This window comes from Eubalaena glacialis, chromosome 18 (genome assembly GCF_028564815.1).
Source record: "Eubalaena glacialis isolate mEubGla1 chromosome 18, mEubGla1.1.hap2.+ XY, whole genome shotgun sequence".
Lineage (NCBI taxonomy): Eukaryota > Metazoa > Chordata > Mammalia > Artiodactyla > Balaenidae > Eubalaena > Eubalaena glacialis.
Genome location: NC_083733.1, coordinates 15,286,706 through 15,298,780, shown reverse-complemented (window position 1 = coordinate 15,298,780; position 12,075 = coordinate 15,286,706).

Below are 12,075 nucleotides of genomic sequence, written 5' to 3'. Positions count from 1 at the left end.
GTTGGATGTACAAGTCTGAAACTCAGGAGAGAAGTCTGGGCTACAGATTTGAAGTCATGGATCTATAAGTAATTAGAACCATAGAGTTGAATGAGAACATAGAAATGTGTAACACTTTAAAGTGTCTTTCAACCATTTCAATTTATTCAATTTCCCCTTAAAATTTAAGATTATAATTATGGTTTTTCTATCTTCCATGTGATAAAATAGGGTAAACCTGTTATATCCTAATAGTTTACATATGGGCATTATGGGATTCAATGAAAGGCAAAGCTAATCAAAGAGATCAGTTGAAATACTTCCTAAACTTGGAACTCTACCCATCTCCTGGTGTAGTCCAGATTATCCAACTCCCCCTCAGCCAGCTCTCCTCATTAAAAATTAGTAAAAACACACAAATGTATGTATTAGGATTTTATGTGTCAGCCCATTTGATTCAATTTAATCATCACATAACCCCCTAAGAGATATCAGTAAACTCATTTACAGATGAGAACATGAGCTTAGAGATATTACATGGATAGAAAATGGCTAAAGTCACCATACTTTAGCATTGTGAATCTCCTGCCATCTGGTAACATGGAAAGCAACATATTTAGTGCCCCACTCTGCACTGGTTACTCCAAATGCTGGTACCTCTGTCTGCCTCAATCAAATCAGGCACCAAATTGACTTCTTTAGCTGTACCCCCAAATACAAATAGGAGATACTAACGGACACAGGAGAGAGAGTTGTGTTTCAAATGAATGTCTTACCACTTTTTTGCAATAAATCTTACCAAAAGTGCATCAGGAGGCCTGGAAATATTCATCCCTCTTCACCCAGTAACCTTGCTTATACAAAATATCCTAAGGAAATAATCAGAGAGGCACCCCCAAATTTATTCATAACAAATAATTTTAGTGAGTATCTACCAGTCCCAGACACTATGCTGAGAACTGGGAATACAACTGTTAATAAGACATAGTCTCTGTCTTCCAGGAGCTCACAGTCCAGAGCATCAGGAGGAAGTGGTACCCACAGTGATAGAGAACTTGGCTGGGTATCATGGGAATACGGAAGAGGAGGATCTCACCAGCCTGGGGCAGAGAAGCCTTCCTGGAGGAAGTGGTGTTTAGGCTGAGTTGATCATACGTGTTAGCCTGGAAAATGGAAGGTAAGGACATCCCAGACAGAAGCAACAACATAAGCAAAATGGTTAGAAAAAAAAAACTACATCAGGGTCTTTCAGGAATGGACAGTTTGGTGATGTCATACACTGTGTTCTGGGGCCTCACTTTTACTCTGTAGGTCAGAGGTTCTCCCAGTGTGTCCAGAGCAACCCTAGTGTTCCTCAGAAGCTTCAGGGACCTTTTTCAACAGGGAGGTGGGGTGGGGCTGGGAATTGGTCCAGGCTCTGAACGCCACCCCTAGTTCCCTAGGAAGTTTTACTTAAGATATTTAAAAGAAGGGTTCCACTGCTGAAAAGAAAGTTTGGAAATATTTGATGAGGAGTTGTGGGAAATCTTTAAGCAAGAGAGTGACCAGAACAGATATACATTTCAGGTAGATTACGTTGGTGGCTATGGAGAGGATACCTCTCTCAGTATTTATTTATAACTAGAAACAATCTAAATGTCCAATAATGAGTGTGATAAAATAATAGTAATAATAAATAGCTACCATTTATTGAATGCTTACTGTGCGCAGGCACAATGCTAAGTGCATGTATACTCTATACCATTTAACCTTGATAGAAATCACATGAGGTGAATATTATCAATATTTTACAGATGTGAGAACTGAGGCTTAATGAGGATAAGTAACTGGTTTTGCATCACCCAACTATTAATGTGTGGGGTTGGAATTCCAATGTGTCTGACTCATAAGTGCATGCCATTCTGCTTCCTGAGTATGATAAATCCACATGGAGGAATGTTATTCAACCCTTTAAAATCATGCTTTCGAAGACTTTAAAAAGTTAAAAGTCTTTAAACTTAGTTACCCCAAATTCTATTATCTATAGAATAATGTCAAATAAAAAAACTCAAGTACAAAAAAATATAGAATCATTCCAATTTTATTAAACATATTAAAGTGTTCAAAGTATTTATCCCTGAGTGTTTGAACTGTAGGTAATTTTAATTTTTGTTCTTATATTTTCCTTCCAAATTGTCTAGAATGAGCATGTTTCTTTTATCATTGGAAGCATAGCTAAAAGTTATATATATATATTTTAAAACTTATTCAAGGTGAATTGCTGTCATCACTCATTCTCACCCTAGACGCAAGAGGAAGGATCAGTTAGTTCTTTAACACATCTTTCAGAACAACAATGCAAACTATCATATGTGTAGGATGTAAGGGAAATTGGTCTATGCTAATTACTAGTCATATAACCTTGAAGTTAAATTCTCTGGATCTCAGTTTCTTTGCCTAGGGAATGAGGAAGTTAAGCTAAATAGTCTATACAATTCCTAAAAACACTAAATTTCATATTTTTTTTTAGTACAAGTGAAATCAGATGGGGGCATAAAAGAAATATATTAAACTCTTCTTGCTTTAGTTAACATTTCCATGGGCATTTAGGGTGGGTTCTTTGACTGGGTCTTGGCTATCTGGTAATATAATAATATGCTCAGATGCATTCACCATCTAAGCACCACTCCGTGCTTTCACAAACATTTTTCTCATCTCAACTAACACCTTTCAATGTGAGCATTATTATCCCTATTTTTGCTGATGTAGATCAAGGAGTTAAGGAACTCACAAAAGGTCTCTCATGATATGTTTTGGCCAGATTCAAACCTAAATGCTTCTTTGTGAATTCCTAGAATTTTGTTCATTCAGACATGGAATTATTTGTTTGCTTATTTGTTTGTTTTATCATTTCAACTGCCTACTGTATTGGTTATGAAAAACACAATTCCTGTCCTCAAATATTTTGTATTCTAAAAGAGAGACAAGGTTCTTTTAAAGAAACAATCCTGATATTAAAATTAAGAATGATATGTAATGGGGACAAATGGAGGCTTTCGACAATGTCTCTGTATCCTTTAGTGAGAAGCAAACAAAAGGACATTATTATAAAATTGCAAATGGGGGCAGAAACAGTCACTTGTGATTAGTGTCAGGGTCATTTTAATGAAAATTAACCCCAGAAATGCTTGACTAAGCAGAGGAAACCAAGGCATCATTTGGATCCTGACAGAACCAGGGCAGTTAAATCTTTCCTACCTGCATATGAGCTTAAGAGACTAAATCAGTCCAAAGCCACTGGCCATGCTAATTGCTCTAATTACTATTGCAGGAAATACTAGATAATACCTATGAAGTATACAAGATAACCACAGCCCAAAATAATCTTGTAAACAAAGAATTCCCAGAGGAATACACAGACAGTGCTCACAAAGCCTGGACCAGCCCAGTTGGATAATAAAGCATAAAAACATGTAGTTTGACAGAGAGGATGGATTCCATAGCATAGGCTGTAGTCTCCTGCAGGGGATTACCCTGTTCAGTGAAAACACAGCACTGACAGGAAGAAATTGGGCAGGGCATTTCAGAGAGTCATTACTGGTAGCTTAGAGACACTTTGGCCCCTGAAGATTGCTTCTGCGTGTGTGTGTGTGTGTGTGTGTGTATGCATGTGCACACATGCACATGTAGCCTCAGGTAAAGGAACAAAATGTGGTAATTTGTTCATCTGCAGCCCAGCCTTATTTTGTGAAATGTGACTACTCATCTAGCATTTATGGGCTATGTGCAGAGGATTATGTCCAACTAAGAGTTTCCAGGATTTTGTGAGGGGCTATCGACTTCTTAAATTCCCTGCTGTCCTGAGATGAAAGAGTGAGCCAAGGTGGTAAGCTTGATCTCAGAGACTAAGTGAAAACAAGGTGTTTTGTGCATGATCAGCACTGATTTACCATCTGTACATCATTCGGTGCGTGGAGAAGAGTGTGTGGTTTTTCATTGCTCCTCCAGTAGGTTATCTTCTAGGTAAAGAAGTAACTATTGTGAAGTGCTCTAGTTGTTTGAGGAATGTTGGTATGTGGATAAAGTGGGATGGATAAAAGAGCACTGGACCAGAAGTGGGGAGTTGGCCTCAGCTCCACCACTATGACTCACAAGTAAATTATTCTACAGGTGCCATTAATTCTCCATTATCAAGAGCAGAATTACATGCTTATTTGCATAAGTAACCCAGAACAAATGAAATAATATTTCAAAGCACTTAAATTTCACTGTAAGTAAAGTATAACAAGGAGCCGTTTTACGGAGCCCTATGTGCAACGTACAGGTTCTGTGGGAGACTCAAACAAGATATGGTTCATAACTTTAGGAAGCTTGGAATCTAGTGAGGTGACAGACCAATGCACATACTGCAATCAGTTGAGGAGTAAAAGACGTTGAGATCATTGCTGTAGAAAGTTTACTCAGTCATTCAGCAAGTATTCAAAGGCACTGTGCACACTCTAAAAGTAAATTACTTCTCTCTGAGATTGGAGGAGGCAAAGTCATATAGCTTAATGGAAATGAGCATTTGGACTGGACATTGAATAAAAGGTTAAAATGTCTTAGCCAGAAGTGAATTGAGACAGGTGTGACAAAGGTAGTGAGGGAGTGAAAGGCATGGGAAATATACAGGGTGTGTTTGGGAAACAGTGAGTGGTCTGGTTGCACAAAAGTCAAAAATGTGTAATTAGAAAAGGAGAAAGCAGTGAGAGATATGCCTGAAAAGATCACTTGCGGCTAGATTCAAGGTGACCAAGTTGAGAAGCTTGAACTTTATTCTGTAGCCATCAAAGGCTTGTATCTATGCTATAGGACAATACGTTTGTCAGTGGAGTAAAGCAGGAGACTGGAGGAGAAGGGGACTCAGTAGAAGATTTTTGCAGGAGCTCAGACAAAAGATAGCCAAGCTCAGGCAGAGAGGGATGGAAAAGAGAGATGGATGCAGAGATATGGAGGATGCAGAATCCATAGAACATGGCACCAATTTGGACATGAGGCCAAGGAGAGGACAGAGTTGAAGACAACACTTCTCAAGTGTAGCTATTTGCCTTTTTCTTTTTTTTTTTTTTTGCCTTTTTTTTAAGCTTCAGAGATCTCAGTGCAGTACCCCTCCACTGCTGCCAGGCCATGTGTGCTTACTTCCTTTCCACTGTCAAATTCTGTCATCTGGAAAGGATGTGAAATTCATCCTATTTGGTAAAAGCTTACAATGTTACCCTTCCCAGGTATTTGCCCTTCAACAAATTTCTAAGCTTTAAGGTAGAGATAGAAACCTTTAAAAAAGAAATTTCTAATGTTAGCTAGTAATTTTCCTACTAACTAGGAAGTATTTTATTCTCAAGTTTCATACATTTCAAACTTTGCCTTCGTCCAGCCTTGTTTGTTGGCAGGGGCAATATTCAAAATACTGAATAACTCCTTACAGCCCAGTCACTGATTGGTCCATGAAGAACACAATTAAAAGCAACTGCTGGGACCATATCAGAACATCCAGCTGAGTATCAGCATGGATATTGGCATCTTTTGGGTTATTACAGCCTTACAAATAAGGATGGGCCAGCAGACCTGTAGTCAAGAATTACACTCAATCTTTTGAAAACTAGATTAAAACAGAATGAAAAGTAAACTCTAATTCACTGCACTGTCACTGAATTTCCAAAGCCTACTGATGCCAGTACACTACCTACTGATCCTGTTTCCTAGGCCAGGTAGGGAGGGGTTGTGAAAATTCTGTGACATGACACACCTCCTCAACATTAACCTTTCTCCCCTGCACATGGAGTTTTTTCCCCAGTACCTTTGAGATGCTTTGGAAGAAAAGAAGCAAAGCTGCCACTGTTCCTTGCCCTGCTGTATTCCACTCTTCATTCTGCATCCCAGAACAGCAGACCCCTGGCCCAGTGAAGCTGTCTGTCATGACAGGCTAGCCTGCCTCTTATTATCCACTCAAGATTATTCACTCCCTCTTTTATTTGAAAGACCCAAATAATTTTAAATACCACCCATAAGGCTGCAGCTGTCCCCAGAAATGGAATTCTGATTAAATTCCTACTGCTCCTTTAAGAGCCAACTTAAATGTCACCTCTGAATAATAACTGCTGACATTTACTCAGTGCTTACTCTGAGCCAGGCACTTTGCTAAGGGCGTCTAATGGATTTTCTCATTTCAGCCTCAAAATAAACCTCTGGGGTAAGTATTAGTATTATACCCATTCTACAGATGTGGAAACTGAGAGGTTAAAGAACTTACCCAAGGTCTCATAGCTAGTAAGTGGGAGAGCCAGCAGTCCAACACCTGGGCCCTCAGTGCTGGTACGTGGTAGGCATTCAATAAATGACCCAAATGATGGACAGTCTCTGCTTCCCTTTGCAGTGGTCTCAGTGTATCCTTTATAGCATCCTTCACATTTGCAGTGACTTATTCAGTGCTTGTCTTTCTAAATTCAACAATGCCACCATTATATCCCCCAAGACCTGGTACCGTGCCTGGCGTATTGTGGGTGTACAATAAATATTTGTGGAAGGAGAAGATAAAGGAGGAAGGAAGGGAAGAACAAAAAGCCTTTCTAATTTGAGGGTTGAAAAATACAGTGACCCAATATGTACTTTTGGATGAAAAGAAGCTGTGTCACTGAGGGCTGCATGGGTCTTAGATTTAAAACACCAGGGTTACAATCCCAACTCTGCCATTTCCTGACCAAGTAACTCCCACACATAGAACTTTAAGCCTCAGTTTCTACATCTTGTAAAATGGTTTTCTTCTTTGGAGATATTAAAGTTAAATGAAATCACATACATGAATGAGGTCAGCAAAGTGCCAGCTGCTACTCAGTAATCTTTGGTTGTGTTGTTGCATAAGAGATACACGGAAGGGATTGACATATTTCACATCATATAGCGGAGCATGTAGTCATCACTGATACATAACATATTGCAGGAGACCAATAACTGTTTTGAGTGATTAGGCCAAATGGCCATATGTCTAAACATTAAAATACGATGTATGCAAGTATCATCAGGATCATCTATTTTACGTCTCAATGCCATCTTTACCGAGACATGGATCAGTTTATATTTATAATGCAACTGCATTGTGCTATTCCTGGTCAGAATAGTTCAAACGTCTGTTCTTTTTTCTCCCTTGCCCTTCCTGCCTCCCAACAAGTGTATGTATTCCTTCCCCATGCTCTCCCTCCAATACCCTTCATCTGCCTGTCACTTTTCAAAGACAAGCTCCTCAGAATGAAATCTCTGCTTTCTTTGTTTTCCTGGTTTCCATTTTGTATCCTAAAATATTCACTTCAAGTTCCGCTTGACAGACATCCCTAATCTAATCTCCATGTCTGCTTTCTAATTTTCGCAGTCAGGATAAAACAAATAGGTTGGAGTTAATTGCCGGAGCAGCGGGCCGGAGCTCTGAGCTGTGATTTATGAGCTGAGGGCAGGCGCTCTGCAACACATTTTTCTTAATTTATTTTTAATGAGTCTCTCAATTAATTTTCTTGGAAACATCTTAATGATGTTGGAGGCGGGTGTTAATGAGGTCTGCACCAGCTCCTAATTTTGCGTATTTTAAAGTGCCTAATGTCATCTTGAACCCCTTCTTTCCATTTTAAGAGGAGTAGAGGGAGGGGGGAGATTAGTGTTGAACGGAGAATTTTCACTTTTCATGCCTCAGTCTTTGCTTAACCTTTCAGACTTTATGGGCTTATGGTGTGTCTCAGAGCAATCTCCTGCTTCCTGCTCCCCTCCCCCACCTGCTCTGGGCTGCCTGAGTCTGAGGAGCCACTGCAGGAAACGGAGAAAAGACACAATCCCCAGGAAACTGTGAGTTCTGGAAAACCATCAGTGGCCCTTAGTGAGGATGTCCAGAGGTGATCTAACCTTTCCTAAAGCAGAAAGTGGATAGGGGAAAATACCAGTAGAAGAAACAAATCAAGGGATGTCTTATTAGCATCTGGCCATTTGTTCAGAGAACATGGTCTCCCAAATGTCTCTGCAGAGCTTGGGGCACCAGATCCACCTCCGCATCCTGCAAGACCCAGAGCAAAGTGCCTGAGTACTATCTCTGAGCCCTCTCTACTACCTTTCAATTTCTTTTTTTTTTTTATTAAGTTATTTATTTATTTATTTTTGGCTGCGTTGGGTCTTCATTGCTGCGTGTGGACTTTCTCTAGTTGCGGTGAGCGGCGGCTACTCTTAATTGCCGTGCGCAGGCTTCTCATTGCGGTGGCTTCTCTTGTTGCGGAGCAAGGGCTGTAGGCGCGTGGGCTTCAGTAGCTGTGGCATGCGGCTCAGTAGTTATGACTCGCAGGCTCTAGAGTGCAGGCTCAGTAGATGTGGCGCAGGGGCTTAGGTGCGCCGCAGCATGTGGGATCTCCCAGGGCTCGAACCCGTGTCCCCTGCATTGGCAGGCGGATTCTTAACCACTGGGCCACCAGGGAAGTCCCTACCTTTCAGTTTCAAAAGCAGTCTCCACTAAGTCCTCATCGGTCTTTATTATGTATTTTCTAGTTAGAACTTATTTTTCTGATTAAATAGTCATTAAATGCTTATGATAGAAAATTTGGGAAGCACGAAAGAATGGATCAAATAAGGAAAACCAAATTCTAGTGCCGAAAAACAGCCGCTATTAAAACTGTGGTGTTTCCCTCTAGACGTTGTTCTTTTTCTATTCATGGGCTTTTGGTTTTATTTTATGCAATTGTGATGATGCTGAATATCATTTTTTCCCAGTTAACATAACACAAGTAACAAACTTCTTTCAAGCATAGTTTTTAATGACTGTTTAATATTCCATCTAGCAGATTTGTCATAATTTGAAAAACCATTCCACTGCAACTGGGCATCTAAGCTAATTCTCAAACTGTTATCACACATGCTATTGTGATGAACATCTTTGTACAGAAAGCTTTTTTACATTAGGGATTACTTCCTTTGGAATCGCCTGAGGAATTACTGATTTAAAGACTATAATCCTTTTTAAGACTCTTGATATGTACTTCCAAATTACTTTACAAAGAGTTATGCCAGTTTACTTCCAATAGTAATACATGAGTGTGTCTACTTCTTCAATCTTTCCATAGTATAGAGTATCACAGTTGTAAAAGATCTTATCTGGCAGATTTAAATGTATTTCTTTAATTTCTCCGCCAAGTCCGCTCTTGGGGTAATATTTCAGTTAAACTGAAGGCTGCTTTTACTCGAGGACTAACTAGACCATGAACCCCGATGTGGCCAAAGTTTTTCTCATGACATGTAGTAAAGACTCAAGAAGTGTTTGTTAAATTGACTTATCCACAAAATGGAAAGTTGAGGGTGTATCTCTGAGTGCCCTATTTCCACCTGGATCTGCCCAATGGCCTCTCCAGCTCAGCTTTCCAAAACTGAATGCATGTCTCCTCACCTCACCTTTCCCATCTTGAGTAAAGGTGGCCTCGTTGAGCAGTTCCCATAGGCTCCAGACATGCAAGTCTTCTGCAGTGTAGCCCTGCTCTCACCGCCTCCCAACACATGCACATTCAGTCAGCCATCAAGTCCTGTGGATGTACTCCCCACATGTTCATGGCTGTCTCTCCTCTTCCTTTCCCACAGTCCTGTTTCAGACCCCTGTCTCTCACCTACACTAGTGCTGTCTCTCACCTCCCAACGGTCTTATGCCTCCAGTTTCCCTCTGCATTTTAGCCTTTAATGTGCTGCCTTTTCCAACACAAACAAAAACCCTACAGAGATTCCCTCTTGGTATATAAAATATAGTCCGAAATGTCTATGTCATTAGGGTCTTTCACACAATTTGACCCCCTAGTACTTTACCCACTTCTCAAATATGTCATGCACTTTGTTCAGGCCATTTCTTTAGCCTGGCATGCCCTTTTTCCACTCCCCACATAGCAATTCTGTGCCACCTCTTCCATGAAGGCTTACTCACCACCTTGGCTTCCACCTATGCATCCCTTGCACATGGCAGATGCCTAGTGAATGTCTGGTGAATGAATAAGGCATCTGTAGAAATGTGTTTCCTTCAAAGCTGTTACCCACTGTACTTTCTGGACTGTTTTACACTCTAAGTTAGATGTTTATATTTGAAAGTTTAAAGAACCCTTTAACCTGGGGTTAGATGTTCATGTTTAAAAATTTTAAGAAGTCTTCAGCCTGGGCAAAAAAATAGTTTCTCAGGGCATGTCTGTTTTCTGGTAGACTCCATTGACTTATTGCTGGACATTTCTTATTTCCGTTTAAGTATCTTTTGAGTGCTTTTCCGGATGATTCCTTGTGCTCAGTGTAAGTATTGTCACAATATTCCCTGAGAAAAGACCACAGGTTCTAACTTTAGGGCATAATGGGTTCAGATAAGATTCTGTACCCAGATGCAGACTTTAATATCTAGTGGTCTTACAGTTCAAACAGAATCTCTCAAACATTATCTTAAAGCTGAAGGATTTTTTTTAAGCTTTCTGACCAATAGCAACAATTTACTTACAACTGTAAGATTCTGGTCTTTGACCCTAAGCACTTGTCAAATAAATTAATAATAAGTGAAGCTCTGACATCAGAGGCATTGTTTTTGAGATTCTTTTAGTTCTGGATTTACACAGGGTAAGAACAGAGATCACTAGTGGATGAAAGCCAGGATGAACAGGCAAGGGTAATAGCAATAGTTTAAGATTTGATGTTGGAGATGGCTGGCATTGATTATGTTACATAACATTACTATTGTTTCTAATATTGACCACTATATTTTAGCATTATTTTTAATACTATAATTAAATGAATCCCTCATTTTATTTTATTTTTATTTTTATTTTTTTTATAAATTTATTTACTTACTTATTTTTGGCTGTGTTGGGTCTTCATTGCTGTGCGTGGGCTTTCTCTAGTTGCGGCGAGCGGGGGCCACTCTTCATTGGGGTGCACGGGCTGCTCATTGTGGTGGCTTCTCTTGTTGTGGAGCACAGGATCTAGGGGCATGGGCTTCAGTCATTGTGGCATGCATACTTCAGTAGTTGTGGCTCGCGGGCTCTAGAGCATAGGCTCAGTAGTTGTGGCGTACGGGCTTAGTTGCTTCATGGCATGTGGGATCTTCCCGGACCAGGGTTCGAACCCGTGTCCCCTGCATTGGCAGGTGGATTCTTAACCACTGTGCCACCAAGGAAGTCCTCTCATTTTATTTTTAATGTTTAAAATTTTGTCGCCAAGTGTATCAATCATGTTAGGTTTTGCTATAGCAAACAACCTCAAATTTCAGAGACTTGACACAAACATTTATCTTTTGCTCACACAAAGTTTAAGGTAGATATTTTTAGTAGGATGGCATTTCTGGGCATCTCCCTAGTGAGTCAGGGTTCCAGGCTCTGCTGTCCCTAGGGCATTCTTGGAGTCCTTCAGTGGATCCTCTTCACTGGGCTGGCCAGTGAGTGAGGGGAGGGTATGTGAAGGGTTGCACTGCACATTTTAGAGGTCAGATGTGTAAGTGTCATACTTCATTTCAGGGGTGTGCTGGAGCCAACTCATTACAGCTTGCAGCAGCCACCGGTTCAATTTCCAGGCATTTTGCAAGCTGGTTGTTAAACGCAGACATTATTAAAAATTAAATTATATAAACATACAATTAAATTTTTAAAAACAAATTAAATAAAAAACAAAGGTAATAATTATTCAAACTACCTCTTTTACTACATTTTTCTATTATCTAGGCCTGAGATTATTTATGCCTCTTGTATCAGTAAGTGAGAAATATTATAGAATGGTGGCTTCTGTGCTTCTCTTCCTGACTTCATGTTCAATGACATCATGTTGGTTGTTTGAAATTAGATGATGGTGGGGGTATTTACACCATGGAAATTGGAAAACACTATAAATCAGGGCTTGATTTATTGTTTTGTTGATTGCCTAGAGACTTTTAAAAGTTATAGAGAAAGAAATCTATAGAGAAATCTAAAAATACAGATTAATTAAAATCATGTTGTATCTGTAGCCATTACACTATAAATAGCACAAAACATTGAGGAAATATTCTTCTAGTATTTGATAACCATTAACTGATTCAGCAAATAAGTTGCTGACATTACTAATAAACAA